Source organism: Bos indicus, chromosome 3 (genome assembly GCF_029378745.1).
Source record: "Bos indicus isolate NIAB-ARS_2022 breed Sahiwal x Tharparkar chromosome 3, NIAB-ARS_B.indTharparkar_mat_pri_1.0, whole genome shotgun sequence".
Lineage (NCBI taxonomy): Eukaryota > Metazoa > Chordata > Mammalia > Artiodactyla > Bovidae > Bos > Bos indicus.
In genome coordinates this window covers 99,617,938-99,638,628 of record NC_091762.1, presented here as the reverse complement: position 1 = coordinate 99,638,628, position 20,691 = coordinate 99,617,938, and positions in this window count along the sequence as shown.

Genomic DNA, 20,691 nt, shown 5'->3' with positions numbered 1-20,691 from the left:
AATAGCCTGAAGTCTCTGGACCACCTGTCTTACTAGTCTCTTATGGTCCAGGAAAATATTCCCTCTTGTTGCTTCTTCCCATATCTAGAGTTACACTGTCATTAATCTCATATGGAACGATGTATCATCATTTTATCAGAGGCTCAGTTATACGTTTGTTAATGCAAGAAACAACAAATTTGTAAAACAGGCAATATCAGTCATTCTTCTTCTAAGTCACTTCAGTCGTATCCGACTCTGTGACCCCACAGATGGCAGCCCATCAGGCTCCCCCGTCCCTGGGATTCTCCAGGCAAGAACACTGAAGTGGGTTGCCATTTCCTTCTCCAATGCATGAAAGTGAAAAGTGAAAGTGAAGTCACTCAGTCGTGTCTGACTCTTTGCGAGCCAATGGACCACAGCCCACCAAGCTAAGTTATTGCAAATATCTCCTGGTTTGGGGGATATATTAATTTCTTCTTTCCTGCAAACGTTCACAAGTGGGATAGGTCAGGATGTTTCCTGTGGGCTGAAAAAAGTGTTTTAGTTTAACATTCAAGCATGGGGGCAGGGGTCCCTGAGACAGGCCAATATGTATAGTTTAAAGGATAGGCAACATCATTTGAGTGATTAATTTGTAGCAAAAGCAACAGAATGCAAAGGTTAAAATAAAAGAAACAGAACTAGTATGGAGTCAGATTTGTTATTCCCTATTGCAATTCCCCACTGTCAATGTCCACTCCACAATCTTGTGGGAAAGGGGCAAAAACCACTCTTGTCTACTTCCTACCAAACAGGGAAGATGAAGGGTGGTTGTGGAACAGAACTGATCAGCCTTGGACAAGGAATATTAGAATCTTTAGAAAATAGCACAGTTCTCTTCTTTATCTACAATTATTTGAACTTGATGAACTCCTTTAACCTTGTTGTTTTCTAATTTGTAATTAGACTTAGGCTTTTAGCTCCAGTTCTGATCCTCATCTATTAATTTAACTTTCTGACTATGCCCTAACTGTATTTAGGGGTAAAGATTTCCTTATATCTGGAAAAGCACAGATTCAGTTCAGTTTAGTTCAGTCGCTCAGTCGTGTCTGACTCTTGGTGACCCCATGGACTGCAGCACGCCAGGCTTCCCTGTCCACCACCAACTCGCAGAGTTTACTCAAACTCATGTCCATTGAGTCGGTGATGTCATTCAACCATCTCATCCTTTGTCGTTCCCTTCTCTTCCCACCTTCAATCTTTCCCAGCATCAGGGTCTTTTCCAATGAGTCAGTTCTACACATCTGGTGGCCAAAGGATTGGAGTTTCCACTTCAACATCAGTCCTTTCAATGAACACTTGGAACTGATCTCCTTTAGGATGGACTGGTTGGATCTCTTTGCAGTCCAAGGGACTCTCAAGAGTCTTCTCCAACACCACAGTTCAAAAGCATCAATTCTTTGGCATTCAGCTTTCTTTATAGTCCAACTCTCACATCCATACATGACTACTGGAAAAACCATAGCCTTGACTAGACGGACCTTTGTTGGCAAAGTAATGTCTCTGCTTTTTAATATGCTGTCTAGCTATAACTAAGTCGCTTCAGTCATGTCCGACTCTGTGTGACCCCATAGATGGCAGCCCACCAGGCTCCTCCATCCCTGGAATTCTCCAGGCAAAAATACTGGAGTGCGTTGCCATTTCCTTCTCCAACATATGCATGCATGCTAAGTCGCTTCAGTCGTGTCTGACTCTATGCGACCCCATGGACAGCAGCCCACCAGGCTCCTCTGTGCACAGGATTCTCCAGGCAAGAATACTGGAGTGGGTTGCCATTTCCTCCTCCGAATATGCTGTCTAGGGTAGATTAAAAGCCAGTAATATTTCAGGCAAAACCAAAAAATTATAGCTGTATTCATCAGTTGGCTCAGTTCTGTATAATTAATTCTTTTTACTAACATTTTTATGAAATCAGAGTTTCCATTAGACTTATTTTAACATCTTACCTAGTTTAGCAGTAAGTTATCAGAAATCTGTTTTTGTCAAAATGTCCTTTTCATGACTCTTTTTGAAGATGTGGCAGTTTTGCAAATTGTCAGCTTATCTGTTTATGAATGATAAAGGTCTTAAAAAGATGTGGTTAAAGATCTAATTACAATGTGTCTTGACAAAGAAGCTTATCCAAGTTGTGACATACAACATTGTACAATAACAACTAAAATTAAAACATCATACCAGGGCATGTGTAGTTTCTAGAATGTCTGTATTAATAAAATTTATTCATAACATATAATCTGAGGAGGCTGATCATTCACTGACTTCTGTGTAATTTAACATATCAACCAATTCTAGCCAGTTTAATATGAATATATGTAGTTTTAAATTATATTAAATTTTTTTCTGAGGGGCCCTCTGAAGCATCTCCAAGCTAGCTGAAATCAAAAGAACTTTAATTAGAATTTGATAGGAAGTGCATAAAAAATATCAAAAAGTTTTAAAAATATTTGGTCAGATAGAATCATAGGTCACTGTGACTATTTAAAAACAAATACAGATCACTTAAAGGCAAGTTCATACAATCTTATCAAAAGCAGCATTCTAAGTAAACATGTTCTCTTAGAATAGAGGAACCAAATCTAGTCCTGCACCAGTCTACTTTTAATAACAAAATCCATTTACCTGAATAAGTTTAACCTAATCTCAGCCCAGCCATGCATAAAAATCCTTTTTTACTCAAAACATGTATCCTACTTTCCTACTGTCACGCGAGTGTATGTTCCTCGGTTCTTTGTCTTGTCACAACAAAGATTTGGAGCGACAGACATTAAAGCCCTTGGCACGTCACAGCTCTTGGGTCTTGGACAAACCATGCTACAGCTCTTAAGTAAATCAGTGTTACAGCTGTATTTTATTTAGAAGATAGCAGGAGAGAGAGAGAGAAAGAGAGGAAGAGCGCACACACGCAGGAGAGAGAGTCCATGAGAAAGCACTTTGGCTCTTCCTTTTAATATGTTTTTTCCTCCACCTGGGCCTGCCCTATGCAAATTGGGCTTAGCCAGGAGTGCTGTTTGTTCTACCTGAAGTCTTCACTCTGGTCCTTGGACCTTCCTTGTCTTTTAGCCACCGCCATTTTGGACTCCTTTTCCCTATTCTACCTACCTAATATTCCCCCCTCAAGAGATGGGAGGCCCAATTCTTTGGGAATAGGGGCATCGAGGTCTTTCTGGCTACTTTCTGCTGAACTGGGATGGCGAGGGGTATTGGGCCTCCCCTTCTTGCTAGTCTCAATCCTCAGAGTCCTTATAGCAGTGTCCAAGGGTGTGTGATATTTTCCGTGGTCAGTTGTAGTTTTGTATCTTTGTTGAACTGGCACTGCATGTTGTAGCTGGTTGACCTGGGCAGAGACAAAACAGGTTAGACAATTGACAGTACATGGAATAATCATAAGCATCATCAATATAGCATAACAAGGACTAGTAGGGACATTGGTCAATTTTAAATTCACATGGCCAGGATGGCTCAAGTCCCTCCTTGTTCAGGGATCAGAAGATCTATCTCCTCTCTGTTTTGGAGTACAGTATCTGTCAAGCTGTGTTGGCTCTTTAGGGTTATCCTGAGAAATTTTATACCCAGAAACCAGATTTTGGGGGTGTTCATTAGAAGGCACTCACTGGTAGTTCTGAATAGGTGTCTGAGATCTCCCAGGGGCTCACAGGTGTATTGAGTGTCCTCTTCTGTTTTCTTCTATGGCTTGACTCGTGAGTAGTGAATCCAGGAGTCATGTCCTGGTACCTTGACTGCTGTGGGGGTAGAAAGTATTACAGGGTAGGGGCCCTTCCATGTGGGCTAGGACTTGAGTCCCTGGAGCATATAGTGGTGACTCTTTAGAATCTTTTGGGTCCTGGTTCATACCCCACAAGTGTATATCCTGTTGGAATTGCCCAATGGCCATGGTATAAGACTGGAGGGTCTGAACCTCTGGATCTAGGAAGAGGTCATTGACATAAACAAAAGGTCTCCCATATAGCATATCATAAGGACTAAGACCAACCTGTTCCTCAGAGGCAATGCGGGTGCAGAGGAGAGCTATTGGTAAAGCCTCCTTCCATCCCAGGGAGGTCTCCTGGGTTATCTTTTTTATCGCTGATTTTAAGAATTGATTGGCTCTTTCTACTTTTCTTGAAGATTGAGGCCTCCAGGCACAATGGAGATAATAAGTAATGCCCGATACTTTCGAGACTCCTTGGGTGACCTTAGAAGTAAATGATGTCCCATTGTCACTTTGTAATGACCTAGGCAGACCAAATCTTGGAATGATTTCATGGAGCAGTTTTTTTACCACCTCCTTAGCCTTCTCAGTCTGGGTGGGAAAGCCTTCAATCCATCCTGTGAATGTATATGTCATAACTAATAGGTATTTATACCCTTGAGAAACTGGCATCTGGGTGAAGTCCATCTGCCAGTCCTCTCCTGGGTAGGCCCCATGTCGTTGGACGGGCTGGGCCAGCTGGGGTCTTCGAGCTCCTTGGGGGTTGTTTAATTGGCAAATGGGACAAGAGGAGACCACCTGTCTTATAGTTGTTTGGAGGCCTGTTCCTCTGAAGGACCTTTCTAGTAATATTTGGAAGGCCTTTTCTCCTAAATGAGTAGTGGCATGTAAGGAGTTAACCAACTTCCATTGGAGGTTTCCAGGCAGAAAAAGGAGTCCCTCCTTTTGGAACCACCCGATATGATCTTCTTGAAAGCCCTCGCTCTTAGCTTTAAGAGTCTCACCTTCAGTATATGAAGGAGTTTCTGGCAAATTAGTCTGTGGAACTAAGGTGGCAATCCCTATTAGGTCATGGTCTCTTAATGCTGCTCTCCTAGCTGCCTGATCAGCTGCTTGGTTCCCTCGTGTCACTTCCCTGCTCCCTTTTTGGTGTCTTTTGCAGTGGGAGACTGAAATCTCAGTGGGCAGATGGACTGCCTCCAAGAGTTGAAGAATCTGATCACCATATTTGATTGGGGACCCTCGGGTGGTCAAGTGGCCCCTTTCTTTCCAAACAGCCGCATGTGCATGTAGCACCAGAAAGGCATACTTGGAGTCAGTGTAAATGGATATTCTTTTTCCTTTTCCCAGCTCTAAAGCTCGAGTCAGGGCTATGAGTTCAGCTAATTGGGCTGAAGTACCTGGTGGCAGAGGCCTAGCCTCTGTGGTCTCAAAATTGGAGACTACTGCATACCTGGCTCTTCTTTTTCCATCCAAGACAAAGCTGCTTCCATCAGTGTACCAGATTTCCTCAGGATTGGTCAGAGGATCTTCTGACAATCCCTCTCAGGGTTTTGTCCAGTGGTCCAAGGTTTCTAGACAAGAGTGAAAGGGGAGAGAGCCCTCGGGGGTAGGCAGGAGGGTGGCTGGGTTAAGAACCTCACAAGGGGATATAGTGAGGCCTGGATTTTCCATCAGCATTACTTGATATCTGAGAATTCTTTGATCAGACATCCATAAATGGCCTCTCCAATTTAGGAGTTGTTTTACTTGGTGGCTGGTAAAAATAGTTAGTTTGCCCCCAAAGGAGAGTTTTAAAGCATCTTCTATCATGATTGCAATAGCTGCAAGATTTCGAAGGCAGGGGGGCCAACCTTGGGAAGTTGGATCGAGCCTCTTGAATAAGTAAGCTACAGACTGGGGCTCAGATCCCAACCTTTGAGTTAACACTCCCAAGGCTATTCCCTCTCTTTCATGGACATAAAGTTGGAATGCTTTTTCTGGGTCTGGCAACCTCAAGGCAGGTGCCTGAGTTAAGGCCTGTTTTAGTGTAGCCTCTGCCTCCTTTTGAGGAGTTCCCCACATCAGTGGGATTGAATCATCTCATCCCTTTAAGCTTTCATATAAAGGCTGGGCAATTAGACCATAGTTGGGTATCCAGATTCTACAATAACCAGTTAGCCCCAGGAAAGCTCGCAATTGTTTTTGAGTCGTGGTGGAGGGCAACTGGAGGATTCCTTGTACCCGATCAGAGGACAGCCTCCTGGACCCGTGTGTAATCTGAACTCCCAGGTAAGTGACCTTTGTCTCGACCATCTGTACCTTAGCACGGGAGACTTTATATCCCCTTTCTGCCAAGAAGTTTAGAACCTGAATTGCATGTTGTTGGGCACTTTTCTCATCTGGAGAGCAGATTAGTAGGTCATCTACATATTGTAATATTTTCCCATTAGGTCCCAGGTCCAGATCTAGGAGATCCTGGCTAAGGGCCTTTCCAAACAGGTGGGGGCTATCTCTGAACCCCTGAAGTAATACCGTCCAAGTCATCTGTTGGTGTTTTTCTCCTGGGGCTTCCCACTCAAAGGCAAAACGATATTGGGATTCTTTAGCCAGTAGTATGCAAAAAAATGCATCTTTGAGATCCAAGACTGTAAACCACTTGGCACTGGGTGGGATTTCTCCCAAGATTACGTAGGGATTGGGTACTGTGGGATAGAGGGGGACTACAGCTTCATTTATGATCCAGAGATCTTGAACCATTCGCCAGGTTCTGTCTGTTTTCTTTACTGAGAGGATTGGGGTGTTACATGGCGAACTGGTGGGGACCAATAGCCCACAAACAAGGAATTTATTTATTAAAGGCTGTAGTCCCTCCCGAGCCTCTCTTTTGAGAGGATATTGTTTCCGGTTAGGAAACCGAGTAGGGTCTCGGAGGATAATGATGACTGGTTCAGCTTGGTGGGCTCGTCCAGGAATCCCCTGATCCCACACCTGGGGGTTAATTTTGTCTTCCCATAGTTTTTGGCCCCTCTCTATTGAAGGTGTAATGGATTCTTCAGTAGTAACCAGGAGCTGTAGAGCTCTAGGGGCTGAAAAACTTCCCATCACAAGGGTGGTCCCCAGTTTAGTGAGTATATCTCTTCCCAGTAAGGGAGTAGGACACTCAGGGACCACCAGAAACTGATGGGAAAATTTGTCCATCCCAGCAACAAAGAAGTGCTCGGGTCAATCTTTTAGTAGTTGCTTTTCCTGGAGCACCCAAAATGGTACAGGTTTGGGAGGAGAAGGCTCCGGAGTAGGAGATCAAGACAGAGTAGGTAGCCCCTGTGTCAACCAAGAAATTCTCGGACCTACCTGCCACATCTAGGTGCACTCTTGGCTCCAGCCCCGTGATGGTTATCTGTGACTGGCGGGCTGGCTGGAGCAGGCCACTTCAGTCCTCTTGAACCATCGTGAGGGTAGGCTTGGCTCTTGACCTTGAGGCTCTTGGGTCCCCAGGGCAGAGTGCCGCCCAATGTCCCAGTTGATGGCATTTGTGGCAAGCTGTTCTAGGAGACTTGTCACGGTTTGGACACTCTTTGGCCCAATGCCCTGCCTGTCTATAGATTAGGCATTTGTCTTGTGCCTTGTCCTTCAAGGACTCTGGGTTTGCCATAGGGCTTTTCTGGAGGGCGGCCAGCATCTGGGCATGCCTTGTCTCTTTTTATCCTTCTCCTGGGCCTTGGCCTCCTTCTCCTGTTGTCTGTTATAAAAGGTATTGGTGGCTGTCTGGACCATCTCATCTAAAGAGGCAGCAGGGTCCTGCTGTTGTAGCTGCTGTAACTTAATTCTGATATCTGATGCACATTGGGACAGGAATTTATCCTTTAAAATCACCCGTCCCTCATAAGAGTCTAAGTCCAGGTTGGTAAACTTTTGGAGTGCCTCTTTTAACCTCTCCAGAAAGGCAATGGGTTCTCATTGGGCTCCTGAGTTATTGCTGAGACTGGGCACAGTCCCACGAGTAATAGGTTTCTTTATGTTTCCATGGGTGGACTTCCTTAGGGGTGAATCTTTTGAAGCTTATCCTACCCAGAACTGTTGCAACCTGAGAGCCAGGCGTCCCTGGGTCAGGGTGTAGATCCCCAGGCAGGCTGAGGCGTGACAGCCTCCTAGAGATCAAATCCCCGGGCAGGTCGAGGCGTGATGGCCTCCCGAGAATTGGGTCCCTGGGCAGGTCGAGGCGTGACGACCTCATGGGACCCCTCGGACTAGAGGATCCCCAACAGGTTAAGGTGTGACAACCTTTCGAAGACTGATCTCTAGGCAGGTCAAGGTGTGATGACCTCCTGGGACCCCCCCGGACTGGAGTTTGGGCATCCCCAAGATCTCCAGTGTGACCAGTATTGGGTAGGATTAGGGGGTTGGATATTATAGAGTATTTCCCTCCCAAGGCCAGCTATTTTCTGGTTGTCTCTCCAGAAGATTGTAGAGGCAGGCTTGTGGGTCTGGATGGGGATCAGGAAAAGAGCATGAAACAGGAGGGAAGGGGGCAGAGCACAACCTTTGAAAGAATGACATAGCACAAGGGTATAATGTAAACCAATTAAAATCAATTGGGTCCAAGATGACAAGTCAAATTCAAGTAAACCTTAATCCCCAATCTATAAGCCAACAGACACACCTAGAGGTGGCAGGACAGCTCCAAGGCACAAGGTCAAAAGAGGGATGAGTGGGTGGTTCCCCAATGGCTGGGATGGTCCTCTCACTCATTAGCATATGAATTCCATCCCCTCACAAAACCTAGCCCGGCCTAATTCCATGGCCCCAGCCCTTGACCTTGCCAACAGTTCACACCCTGAAGGGTGGCTTCTCTCTGGATCCTAACAAATTTACCTCTTATCGCTTTGTCTCTCAATGAATTTTTGCAATGAGACATCAGAGCCTGAGTTTCATTAGTTTTAGCCAGGCTTGAGTCCTGGGAGAGAGCTGAAGGACAGGAGGAAAAAGCAGTGGGAAAAACGTGCCAAGGAATCCCCTTCATAGCCCACTGGAAGATTTGCTAAATATCTGACCGGTCCTCATAATTTCATTGGTCTGATCCTTGGCACAGGATAAAGGACAGAAGAACCCCCACCGGCTTGTGTAACAGCTACTGGGGCTCAGCAGATAGCGCCTTTGGGACATGCTGAGGAGTAGCCTCTCCAGAGTCCCTCAATTGTTCCCCTGCTGCCTGCCTGTTTGCGGGAGGTTTGAGGAAACAAGAAATGAGAGATTGTAAAGGTCCCTCCAGCCATAGGAGCAAGGACCTCTTACCTTAACCGGAGGTCTTCTGGAATCTGAGACTGGGCCACGTGAGCTTTCTGCTGAGTTCTATTTTCACTGTCCCAGTTTCCAGCACGATGGGCCTTCCCCTGCGCTGGGTTTCTTCGCCTTCCACTTCTAGTGCGGGAGTTTTGCTGAGTTGGGCTCCTGCTGTGCTTGGCCTCTTCTGCGCAAAGGTTGTTTCAGCCAGGTTAAACCCGAGTCACGGCACCATAGATGTCACACGAGTGTATGTTCCTCGGTTCTTTGTCTCGTCACAACAAAGATTTGGAGCGACAGACATTAAAGCCCTCAGCGCATCACAGCTCTTGGGTCTTTGAACCATGCTACAGCTCTTAAGCAAATCAGTGTTACAGCTCTATTTTATTTAGAAGATAGCAGGAGAGAGAGAGAGAAAGAGCGCATGAACGCAGGAGAGAGAGTCCATGAGAGCGCTTTGGCTCTTCCTTTTATGTGTTTTTTCCTCCACCTGGGCCTGCCCTATGCAAATTGGGCTTAGCCAGGAGTGCTGTTTGTTCTGCCTAAAGTCTTCACTCTGGTCCTCGGATCTTCCTTGTCTTTTAGCCACCGCCATTTTGGACTCCTTTTCCCTATTCTACCTACCTAACACTACTGTGTAGTGAAATGTTGTATTATTTTTAGTAGCACTCATTGCATATTTAAATTAGAATCCCCGAGTCTTAAACATCTTAATTTCTAGTGAAAACCAAGAGGCAAGCAATTGTTACTAAAATTTGGAGAGACTGTTTTAGAGAATTTTCAGAATGCAACTATTCCTGTAGTTTACTGAAAAACTCTTATGTCATTTGTATTTAATTCACCCAGAAAAGTTTCATATCAAGTTATTTTCCTTTCTGACAAATTTACAACAGATATAACAAGATTTCATTTAATTTCCATTAAACTTAGGTGCTTGTACATCTGGAAGTTCTCAGTTCACGTACTGTTGAAGCCTAACTTGAAGGATTTTGAGCATTACCTTGCTAGCATGTGAAATAAGCTCAACTGTGTGGTAATTTGAACATTCTTTGGCATTGCCCTTCTTTGAGATTGGAATGAAAACTTAACTTTTCCAGTCCTGTGACCAGATGTACAAGCTGGATTTAGAAAAAGCAGAGGAACCACAGATCAAATTGCCAACATCCACTGGATCATAGAAAAAGCTAGGGAATTAAAAAAAAATAAAAATAAAAAATCATCTACTTCTGCTTCATTGACTATGCCAAAGCCTTTGACTGTGTGGATCACAGCTATTTGTAAGGCCACCTCAGACAGCCATTTTGCTTTTTTGCACTTCTTTTTCTTGGGGATGGTCTTGATCCCTGTCTCCTGTACAATGTCACGAACCTCCGACCATAGTTCATCAGGCACTCTGTCTATCAGATCTAGTCCCTTATATCTATTTCTCACTTCCACTGTATAATCATAAGGGATTTGATTTAGGTCATACCTGAATAGTCTAGTGGTTTCCCCTACTTTCTTCAATTTCAGTCTGAATTTGGCAATAAGGAGTTCATGATCTGAGCCACAGTCAGCTCCCGGTCTTGTTTTTGCTGACTGTATAGAGTTTCTCCATCTTTGGCTGAAAAGAATATAATCAATCTGATTTTGGTGTTGACCATCTGGTGATGTCCATGTGTAGAGTCTTCTCTTGTGTTGTTGGAAGAGGGTGTTTGCTATGACCAGTGCATTCTCTTGGCAAAACTCTATTAGCCTTTGCCCTGCTTCATTCTGTACTCCAAGGCCAAATTTTCCTGTTACTTCAGGTGTTTCTTGACTTCCTACTTTTGCATTCCAGTCCCCTATAATGAAAAGGACATCTTTTTTGCGTGTTAGTTCTAAAAGGTCATGTAGGTCTTCATGGAACTGTTTAATTTCAGCTTCTTCAGCATGACTGGTTGGGGCATAGGCTTGGATTACCGTGATAGTGAATGGTTTGCCTTGGAAATGAACAGAGATCATCTGTAGTTTTTGAGATTGCATACAAGTACTGCATTTTGGACTCTCTTGTTGACCATGATGTCTGCGGAGGCCTTACAAATAGCTGTGAAAAGCAAAGGAGAAAAGGATAGACATAAGCATCTGAATGCAGAGTTCCAAGGAACAGCAAGGAAAGATCATAAAGCCTTCCTCAGTGATCAATGCAAAGAAATAGAGGAAAACAACAGAATGGGAAAGACTAGAGATCTCTTCAAGAAAATTAGAGATACCAAGGGAACATTTCATGCAAAGATGGGCTCCATAAAGGACAGAAATGGTATGGACCTAACAGAAGCAGAAGATGTTAAGAAGAGGTGGCAAGAATACACAGAAGAACTGTACAAAAAAGAGCTTCACCACCCAGATAATCATGATGGGGTGATCACTCACCTAGAGCCAGACATCCTGGAATGTGAAGTCAAGTGGGCCTTAGAAAGCATCACTACGAACAAAGCTAGAGGAGGTGATGGAATTCCAGTTGAGCTATTTCAAATCCTGAAAGATGATGCTGTGAAAGTGCTGCACTCAATATGCCAGCAAATTTGGAAAACTCAGCAGTGGCCACAGGACTGGAAAAGGTCAGTTTTCATCCCAATCCCAAAGAAAGGAAATGCCAAAGAATGTTCAAACTACTGCACAACTGCACTCATCTCACATGCTAGTAAAGTAATGCTCAAAATTCTCCAAGCCAGGCTTCAGCAATATGGGAACTGTGAACTTCCGGATGTTCCAGATGGTTTTAGAAAAGGCAGAGGAACCAGAGATCAAATTGCCAACATCTGCTGGATCATTGAAAGAGCAAGAGAGTTCCAGAAAAACATCTATTTCTGCTTTATTGACTATGCCAAAGCCTTTGAGTGTGTGGATCACAATAAACTGTGGAAAATTCTGAAAGAGATGGGAATACCAGACCACCTAATCAGTCTCTTGAGAAACCTGTATGCAGGTCAGGAAGCAACAGTTAGAACTGGACATGGAACAACAGACTGGTTCCAAATAGGAAAAGGAGTGTGTCAAGGCTCTATCTTGTCACCCTGCTTATTTAACTTCTATGCAGAGTACATCATGAGAAACGCTGGGCTGGAAGAAGCACAAGCTGGAATCAACATTTCCAGGAGAACTATCAATAACCTCACATATACAGATGACACCACCCTTCTGGCAGAAAGTGAAGAGGAACTAAAAAGCCTCTTGATGAAAGTGAAAGAGGAGAGTGAAAAAGTTGGCTTAAAGCTCAACATTCAGAAAACGAAGATCATGGCATCTGGTCCCATCACTTCATGGGAAATAGATGGGGAAACAGTGGAAACAGTGTTAGACTTTATTTTTCTGGGCTCCAAAATCACTGCAGATGGTGACTGCAGCCATGAAATTAAAAGACGCTTACTCCTTGGAAGGGAAGTTATGACCAACCTAGATAGCGTATTGAAAAGCAGAGACATTCCTTTGCCAACAAAGGTCCGTCTAGTCAAGGCTATGGTTTTTCCAGTGGTCATGTATGGATGTGAGAGTTGGACTGTGAAGAAAGCTGAGCACCGAAGAATTGATGCTTTTGAACTGTGGTGTTGGAGAAGACTCTTGCAAGTCCCTTGGACTGCAAGGAGATCCAACCAGTCCATTCTAAAGGAGATCAGTCCTGGGTGTTCATTGGAAGGACTGATGCTAAAGCTGAAACTCCAATACTTTGGGCACCTCATGCGAAGAGTTGACTCATTGGACAAGACCCTGATGCTGGGAGGGATTGTGGGCAGGAGGAGAAGGGGACGACAGAGGATTAGATGGCTGGATGCCATCACCAACTCGATGGACGTGAGTTTGAGTAAACTCTGGGAGTTGGTGATGGACAGGGAGGCCTGGCTTGCTGCAACTCATGGGGTCGCAAAGAGTTGGACACGACTGAGAGACTGAATTGACTGACTGTGTGGATCACAATAAACTGCAAAATTCTTAAAGAGATGGTAATACCAGACCATTTTACCTACCTCCATAGAAACCTGTAAGCAGGTCAAGAAGCAAAGTTAAAACCAGACATGGAACATCGGATAGGTTCCAAACTGGGAAAGGAGTATGCTGAGGCTGTATACTGTCATCCTGCTTATTTAACTTATATACAGAGTACATTATGAGAAATGCTGTGCTGGAAGAGCATAAGCTGGAATCAAGATTTCCAGGGGAAATATCAGTAACCTCAGATATGCAGATGATACTACCCTAATGGCAGAAAGTGAAGAGGAATTAAAGAGCCTCTTGATGAAGGTGAAAGAAGAGAGTGAAAAAGATGGTTTAAAACTCAACATTCAAAAAAGAAAGATCATGGCATCTGGTCCCATCACTTCATGGCAAATAGATGGGGAAAAAATGGAAACAATGACAGACTTTATTTTCTTAGGCTCCAAAATCACTGCAGATGGTGACTGCAGCCATGAAATTAAAATACACTCCTTTGAAGAAAAGCTGTGACAAACCCAGATAGCATATTACAAAGCAGAGACATCATTTTATCCACAAAGGTCCGTATAGTTAAAGCTATGATTTTTCCAGTAATCATGTATGGATGTGAGAGTTGGACCATAAAGAAGGCTGAATGCCAAAGAATTGATGCTTTCGAACTGTGGTGCTGGAGAAGACTCTTGAGAGTCCCTTGGACTGCAAGGAGATCCAACCAGTCCACCCTAAAGGAAATGAACCCTGAATATTCACTGGAAGGACTGATGCTGAAACTGCAGTACCTGGCCACCTGATGTGAAGAGCCAACTCACTGCAAAAGACCCTGGTGCTAGGAAAGATTGAGGGCAGGAGGAGAAGTGGGCAACAGAGGATGAGGTGGTTGGATGGCATCACTGACTCAATGGACATGAGTATGAGCACATTCCAGGAGATAGTGAAGGACAGGGAACCCAGATGTGCTGAAGTAAATGGGGTCACAAAGAGTTGGACTGAGCAACTGAAAAACAACAACAACACCACCACCTACATGCACTAAAAGTATTATACTCAATGTTGATGGCTCTAAAGACAGATCTATATTAATTAAATTGTTCCAGGCGAATTCAAGGTTCTCTCTTCATCTCAAGGGAGAAGGCAATGGCATCCCACTCCAGTACTGTTGCCTGGAAAATCCCATGGATGGAGGAGCCTGGTAGGCTGCAGTCCATGGGGTCGCTAAGAGTCGGATACAACTGAGCGACTTCACTTTCACTTTCCACTTTCATGCATTGGAGAAAGAAATGGTAACCCACTCCAGTGTTCTTGCCTGGAGAATCCCATGGATGGAGAAGCCTGGTAGGCTGCAGTCCATGGGGTCGCACAGAGTAAGACATGACTGAAGCAACTTAGCAGCAGCAGCAGCAGCTTCATCTCAAAAGAATTTGGAGACAAGCAAGGAGGTCAAAGAAAGGAAAGTGAGACTTTAAGCAAGAATACTTCCTTAGGGGAAGAACAGTCAGACAGGTGAGGAGCTGCTGCACTGGGTTTCTTTGCAGGCCAGTCATGAGGGGTATACAAATGAAGGGGTGGAATATTTACTGGGGAAGGAGGAACTTGGGGGTCTGATTTTCATTCCAACTCCATTTCCCCAAGGGGAGGAGGGATTTTTGTACTTATTTAGCTTAGATCAGAAGTGACATGGCATTGGTGCCTGCCAGGTACTTCTTATCTGCAAGGCTAATTTTACTATAATGAGAGCATAATGAGCAACAGGTTACACTGGGAAGCAGGAGATTCCTGCCTTTCCCCACCTATCTCTGTCTGCTTCTAAGACACTTACCACCCAAAAGATGTGGTCTCCTGTCAATCTGTAGGTTCCTTCCTTTGTCTGCCCGTGTACCACCCCCCACGTTTGTTTACAAGATGCGTGATTTCCTGCCATCTGGGCCCTGCCCCCCTAGCTACCTGCCTGCTGTAACAAGATCAACAAACAAACCTTAATATCAGGTATTAACTTAGAATATTTCCCTGTTCATGTGAACTTGAAACTCTTTGTGTAGCTTCTTTTATATCTAATTTATAAATGCTCAAAGTCATTTTATTTCCAGTTCCCAAATACTCAATTCAGATTAAACAAACAAATAACAGTAATATACAGTAATACACATCATCTGCTCACACTCACATGCCTTTCTGCCAGCAAAACCAGGAGAAAAAGTGATTTGGACTCAGCTACTGAGACAATCAATCACAGACACACACCCCCTCAAGATAAAAGCAATGACAAAAGACCCACTTTGATTAAGAAATCAAGCTGTTACGGACCTTTGCTCTCCAGATCTTGGGGAGTATTGAGGCATTTTCTTTTGTTTAGGGGGCATAGCTAAAGAGCTCTTGTGTGTGTGTGTTAGTTGCTCAGTCGTGTCCGACTCTTTGCAACCCCATGGACAGTATCCCGCCAGGCTCCTCTGTCCGTGGAACTCTCCAGGCAAGAATACTGGATTGCCATTTCCTTCTCCAGAGGGTCTTCCTGACCCAGAGATCAAACCTGGGTTCCCTGTATTGGCAGGCAGATTCTTTACCATCTGAGCCACCTGAGAAGCCCATAAAGAGCTCCTAATTTTGCAGACACCCCAGGGGACTATAAGAGGGAACAGAGTTCTGATCACTGACATTATTCACAGCCACTGTTGTCAAATATCAAGTAAATGGCAATCAAATTTGCCTCTTGGGGTCACAGTTTCCTAGCCCCCAAAAGGAAGATTCCCAACCAGTGCCCCATCAATCCAAAAGAGAAGAATCCCAACCAATGCCCCCGTTGGAGATGAAGCTGAATGAATGACCAAGGCTAGTTCAAAAGGGAAAAAAATCCCAACCAATGCTCCTCCAGAGGCAAAATCAATGCAATGGAGAAGATACTCTGGCTTCATCACTCACAAGCCCCTTATTCACCAAAGATGTCCCAACTGGTCAATGCAAGTACTAACACACATACAAACAACAAACATAAAGTCCCAAAACAAAGGATCAGATGAGGCCGAGTCCAGAATTTCCATTTTCATTCCCAGACGGAGGCTCCAGAGTGGCTTGGCTCCTGAAAGAGAATGGACAACAAGTGGCTCACCTCAAAATGATACACACAAGAACACAAACAACAACTAAGCTACAGGCACACAGACAGAAAATCAGAGGTGGTGTAGTCTGAAATGCCACTCCTACTCCCAGACAGAGGCCTCCAAACATACTGGGCGGGCTCTTGAAAGAGAACAGACCAAGTGGCTCAATTCCTGAAAGGGAAGCAGCCCAGATGGAGTGGAGAGAATTCCCAGCCTGAGCAAGCTGGAGCAACTCACCCAATGACACCTAATATGGACCACAGCTCTGGATATTTCTCAGCTCCAAATTGCCTCATGTCCTGGATGTCTGGCGCCTGTTGGGGATAGTTCTTCTGAGATCCGTGGAGTGAAATGAGCCCGGGCAGCTGCTGGAGCCTCAGGGAAGGAGCTGCCCTTAGCTAGGGTTGATTCCTAGGCTGGCTTGCCAAAATTGTTAGCCCAAGTTCATGTGCCTGACATGCAGTGAGGCCAAGCAAAGTGAAACTCCGAGTTTGGAGCAGAGAAAGGTTTATTGCAGGGGCAGGCAAGGAGATGGGTGGCTCAGGTTCTCACAAGCCCCAAGCTCCCCGAAGGGTTTCAGCAAAGCAATTTTAAAAGCCAGGTGAAAAGCAGAGGGTTGCAGGATATGGGATAAGCTTGCACAGCTCTCTGATTGGCTGATGGTGAGGGGACTGGGTAGTGTCACAGAGGTTAACCTTACCAGTCCTTAGGCGTCAAGAAGTTAATATCTTCCATTTGGTGTTTTTTTTTGTTGTTGTTTTTAAAATATTAATTAATTTTTGGCTGTGTTGAGTCTCCATTACTTCAAGGGCTTTTCTACAGTTGCTGTGAGTGGGTGCCACTCTCCAATTGTGGTGCACGGGCTCCTTCTTGCTGTGCCTTCTCTTGTTGCAGAGCTCATGTTCCAGGGCCTACGGTCTCAGCAGTTGTGGCATGTGGACTCAGTAATTGTGGTTCCCAGACTCTGGAGAACAGGCTCAATAGTTATGGCACAAGGGCTTAGTTGCTCCGTGGCATGAGGGATCTTCTTGGATCAGGGATTGAACCCATGTCTCCTGCATTAGCAGATGGATTCTTAATCACTGAGCCATCTGGGAAGCCCCTGGTGGGGGCTTTTCACATCTGTAAAACAACTTAGGAAATGTGCATCAAATACTGCTATCCAGGTAGTTCAGAGAGGAGCTAAAGCAGAGGATATGGGGGAAAGGCCTGTCCCAGGAAGGCCCCATAGGGTCCTGCTCAGCTTCATACCCAAGCCCAAACTTTGGCAAAATTCCTTGCTAGTTAAGCACCCAAGCCTAAGTTTCTTTCCTGCAAATTCCTCTTAAATCTATTGTTTCTACATCTAAAAATCAGAAAAGCTGCCTGCTTTGGTCACTTCTCAGGTCCTATTTCTATGAGACCTCTGAACACAGAAATCAAGTTGGTTTCTTTTTTCCCTGTTAATCTGTCTTGCATCAATTTTATTATTAGTCTAGCTACAAGAACTCAAGATGGGTGTGTATCTGGGGGGAAGGTTCTTTCCCCCACAGTCAAGGGTTGCCTCAGCGTTGTTAACTGTCTGGTCCAAATAGGTGTGTGCACCTACGCTGGCACGACTGCACAGAACCCCATCAGGTGTCTCATTTGGCAGACGCAGGAACAGAAAATGAGAGTTATGAGAAAGAGGTGAGGTGCCAGCGGGTTACATATGTGTGCAACTGGCTGCTGTAGAAATGCCAGAGCATAAAGGCAGGCAGAGAGGCAGTGAGATGGCTTATAAACACTGCTGGAGCAGAGGTGCCATCACTTGTCCTCTGGAGAGCACCCAACATTGCCATTATCTTAGGATCTTCACCACAGCGCATGAACCCCCAGACACCATCTGATGCACTGACAGGGGGCAACGGAGGCACCAAGGGCAGTGGGGTTTCATTTGAGGCCACTCAGTGACCCACAGACAGAATTAAAATCAGAACTCATATTTCCTGACTCTCTCTCAAGAATCTTAAGTCTACTGGGCTTCCTAGAAGCCATCTTCCCAGGAACAGGGTCACCTGGCAGACAGGGGATTTGAGTTCTGGACCCAGGCTTTTGGGAATATTGGGAGAGGTCTTTTTTTTTTTGGCAGAACAATGTTAGAATGTGAGCTCCTTGTCTGTCTTGTTTATCATTTGAGTACCTAGTGCAATATCTGCATATAGAAGTTATTCAATACATACATGTTGGTAAACAAATGAATCAGTTTGATGACTGGAGAGAATTGCGCCATTCTTGGCTCCTCTTGTCTGCTGGTCTTCTTTTTGATGTTAATCTTCTCAGGCACCAACAGGTTAATTTGCTGTGTGTAACTTGGATCTGCTGGGTTTTATCTGTTCTACTCCCCCACCTCTCTTTCTCCTCCTATTTTCCAAGAATGTATCCATCCTTCCCAGGGTTGAGGCGTCTCTTACTCATTTGTTTCATAATATTACACAGCTCTCTGTTTTATCCAGAACTGAAATTACCTTACGGTTCCAGGTGAAAGGGCTGGGGGCTGGTGTCCTTGGAAGATCAGGGGTTCTAAGCCAAGTCTTCCTCCATTATGCTGCATCCTTATATGTCTTTGTGACAAAGCCATCTTAGGGTGGATCAGAACACCTTGGAAGAACTCTACTTCTCTCTAGACAGAGCCTGCAGAATAACCAGCTTTGATCCAGCCCAACCCTGTCACATTCCTCTTGCCCTCCCCATCCACATGCTTCACACTTGCCTCCCCTATATCTCATACTTTCAGGACCAAGATACTTGGCCAGAGCTGGTTGGGGTTGCTCATGAGCAAACACAGCACAAGCGGAAGGAGCTGGGCTGACCACACAGATCTGGGAGTCCCAGATACCAGGTTGAGGAGCCATTCCTCCTCCCCCCCCCCCCCAACTCACTTCGGGCTCTGACTGTAGTAGAGAAAACCAGCAACGAGCACAGACCATTGTCATGCTCTCAGGATCCTCCGCACAACCCCACGAAGAAGGCCATGTGAGCAGAAGACAGATGTGGATGAGCTCAGAGGTGGGGGTGCATCGAGGACATCAGATGTTTCTGAAACTCTCTAGGTGATTCCAGTGTGAATCAGGATGGAGGACTATTGTTCTAGACACAACTTTTCTTTCCTTGGATGTAATCTGATCCCTCCTCACTCCTATCAATAATTCACACTTACCACTCATTCTATATGTCTGACATCCCTAGGAAATTGAAGCAAGCGTAGTAAGTGTCAGGTTGAGGACAGTCGTGAGCTCTGGGCTCCTCACTAGGCAGTGATCCCTGGGACCCAGCCACAAGAGGGGTCAAATTCACTGTCCAGAGTGGTACCAGTACAGCAGTTCCAGTATATTTTGGATTGGTCAATCAACCTTTTCTCACTTTCTCTTCCCCTTATTTCCCACTATAATAGCCAATCCCTTCAAATTTCATTCAACAACAATTATTTATTAAGTGTCTACTGTGCTAGGTGCTGGGGAAGAGGAGAGAACCCTGATACAAAGCCTCCCTTGAAGATTTACTGAGCTATGGGTAAAAGTGGGGCAGTGCAGTGGGTGCATGCTGCCAATATTCTCCTAACTCCAGTAAAACCCAGGGCCTGCAGAACCCTCCAGGGTGTCCATCCTTTCACTCATCCACCTGATCACAGGTTTTGCTGAATGCTTGTATTCTGTCTGTCCTGGCTCAGCCATGTAAACAAAGGAAAAGACCAGCTCAGTCTCTGACACAGCAGAATGGGGAGGTTTGAGACCAAGACAAGCATTTTAGATAAGACAATTGCTGCAAGGCAAAATGTGAACAAACCCAAGAAAAGTTGCAGATGGTTAGAAGACTGGCTCTAGTTTGTGTTTCTGAAATGGAGGAAGGGTGTGTAGGAAGGCTTTCTGGAGGAGAAGAGCTTTTGGAAAGCATTTGGAGAAAGGCAGAGGCTCAATGTCTCCATCTCCTTAACCCAGGTAACTACTGGATTGGAGGTTATCTCTAAGTTTTTCTTTGCAGTTGACATTTTCTACTGGGTCCTTAAGGGCATAGCCAGTGAGAGCTCCAGGAAGGCACATTTTGGTTTCAAGAATCACACTGCCAAGGTAGTGCAAGGGGCAGCTGGTAGGATCAGGGGCTAGGAATTGAATGCTGGCGAGTCTCTGATTCTGGCAATGTGGTGACCTCTCTCTGGTGCTAGAAGTGAGGATGGTTGCCAAATTTCAGCCACCGTGTGAACAGCAGGGTGTGTGACGAGTTGTGTAGCCATCGGCATAATAATGACCACCTTTTCACACAAGTTACCTTGAATGTTACACATTATCTCATTTAACTTAAACAAGAAGGTCATCAGTACTTGCTTTTTAAACTCATTTTCCAGATAATGAAACTGAGGCTCAGCTTGCCTGTGCCTTCTTGCTAGAGAGCTTCCATTGTTCCCTCTGGACACGGACTGCTGGGAGAACTTGCATTTATGTCAGGCTAAGACAGGACAGAAGCGACTTAGCAGCAGCAGCAGCAGCAGCATGATGCTTTAAGTCCTTTTTTTGTTTTGTTTTGTTGAGTCATCTTCAGGAGCAAGGTTCAAGCCCTAGAAGGGAGAACCTGGGTCAGAGAAAGGCCAACTCCACTCCCAAGACCATAATACAAACTTGTGTGTACAAACTTGTTTGGGTT